This window comes from Peromyscus californicus, unplaced genomic scaffold (genome assembly GCF_007827085.1).
Source record: "Peromyscus californicus insignis strain IS unplaced genomic scaffold, ASM782708v3 Scaffold_19__1_contigs__length_69161282, whole genome shotgun sequence".
NCBI lineage: Eukaryota > Metazoa > Chordata > Mammalia > Rodentia > Cricetidae > Peromyscus > Peromyscus californicus.
In genome coordinates, this window is record NW_026294491.1 from 26,975,995 (window position 1) to 26,978,207 (window position 2,213).

The 2,213-nt window shown below is 48.8% G+C and overlaps 1 pseudogene; it reads right to left on the reverse strand.

Annotated features, from left to right (window-relative positions):
* Positions 1–719: 719 nt before the first annotated feature.
* LOC128114070 (40S ribosomal protein S2-like) lies at positions 720–1,602 on the reverse strand (annotated as a pseudogene).
* Positions 1,603–2,213: the final 611 nt, after the last annotated feature.

Here is a 2,213-nt window from a genome sequence, read left to right on the forward strand (position 1 = left end):
CCCGACAGATAACAACCCAAAGAGAAGTTGCTCTCCTGACATCAGCTGATGCATGGTCCTTCCCAGGCATTCAGGCGCCTTCAGAGGTGTGAGCATCTTGCCCTGCTGAGCAGGGATATAAAGCTCATGCAGACATTCTTAACCATATTTTTTTTTTCAGGAGATGGTGACTCAAACTTGTAATCCCCGCTTTTGATAGGCAGAGGCAGGAGGATTGCTATGAGTTTGAGGCCTTCCTTAGCTACATAATGAGTTCTACATTAGCCTAGGCTAAAAAGTGAGATCCTGTGGGGGTCAGCACAGCATGAGGAACTGTGTTAAAGGGTCTCAGTGTTAGGAAAGTTGAGAACCACTGCCTTAACAAAAAGGTAGGCCCCCAAATGAGTAAAGAGTTAATTCCTTTGTATTTTTTTCTTCTGATAACACATTCACAGGTGAAAAAATCTTTTTAATACAGCATCCATGCTTCTAATTAAGCTAATATATTTTAGGAGGCCACACAGTTTAGTGTTCTTTCATCCTCTCCCTCTCTCCCTTCCTTCCTCCCACCTCCTGCAGACAGATTTTTCTTTGGGCCACCAGCTCACAAAAAAAAAAAAAAAACCACAGAGATTTATTATTAACTACGAAAGTTTGGCCGATAGCTTAGACTTGTTACTAACTAACTTTTTTTTTTTTTAACAGATTTAATTCACTTTATTTTTCTTGTATAAAAACCCTTATGTGGTAGCCACAGGTGGAGCCTGGGTCTTCTGAACAGACACTCTGGTGTGGGTTTTCACAAGATGGTCAGTGAATTCCTGATAAGGAGATTTGGTGAACACGGTCTCTTTCCAGAGGTCGGGAGTCAGGTAGCTGTAGGTCTTGGAGATGGCATCAAAGGTGGCCTTGGCAAAGTTGCTCAGGGTGGCTGTGCAGCCCCTGGCTGATGGGCAGCAGTCATCAATACTGGCCATCGTCAGTAGCTTACTGGGCTCAGGAGCAGATGATGCCAGTGTCTCTGGGGGCAGGGATGAGATGCACCAGCACAGAGCCACAGCGGCCTGCCACTTTGCACAGAACAGTGTTGGGCTTGCCAATCTTGTTCCCCCAGTAGCCTCTCTGCACAGGGACAATGGAAAGCTTGGCCAAGATGATGGCCCCTCGGATGGCCGTGGCTACCTCCTTGGAGCACTTAACACCAATATCAACATGACCATTGTAGTCCCCAATAGCGATAAAAGCCTTGAGCCTGGTCCGCTGGCCAGCCCGAGTCTGCTTCTGCACTGGCATGATCTTCAGAACCTCATCCTTCAGGGATGCGCCCAGGAAAAAGTCAATGATCTCGGATTCCTTAATGGGCAGGGAGAACAGGTAGATCTCCTCCAGGGACTTGATCTTCATGTCCTTAACCAGGCGGCTCAGCTTGGTGACGGGGATCCACTGCTTGTCTTCAGCTTTACCTCCACGAACCCAGCGGCCTCCACTGCGGCCACGGCCTCGACCACGACCACGGCCCCTAAGGCCGCTGCAGAATCCTCCATGGAAGCCGCGGCCGAGGCCTCCTGGTCCTGGGCCCCCGGATCCTCCGGGACCTCCCACTGCACCGGCGTCGTCCGCCATTTGGTGTTTTCCCGAAGAAGAAGAAGAAGCCTAACTAGCTCTTATAACTTAAACTGACCCATTTTTATCAATCTACTTTTTGTCTCGTGGCTTCATTATCTTTACTCTGAAGTGCCCATGCTGCTTCCTCTCTGTCGGTCTGGCGACTCCTGGCGTCTCCCCTCCACCCAGCCTTCTTCTTCCCACCGTTCTCGCTGCCTCGGAAATCCTGCCTGGCTATTGGCCCTTTAGCTTTTTTATGAAGCCAATCACCGTGACATCTATTCACACAGTGTAAAGGAATATTTCACAACACCCTCCCTCTTCCTTTTCAACAGTGGCTCTCCACCTGTGGGTCACGACCCCTGTGAGGGTCAAATGAGCCTTTCACGGGGGTCACCTATCAGATATGCTGCATATCGGCTGTTTACATTATGATTCATAACAGTATCAACATTGCAATTGTGAAGTAGCAATGAAAATAATTTTATGGTTGTTGGCGGGAGGTCAGCACAACGTGGGGAACCTGTATTAAAGGTCACAGCATCACGGAAGGTGAGAGCCACCGCCTCACCACAACCTGGAGAGTTGAATTTCTCTTTTTACAGATTACGTGACCTGAGACCGTTTTG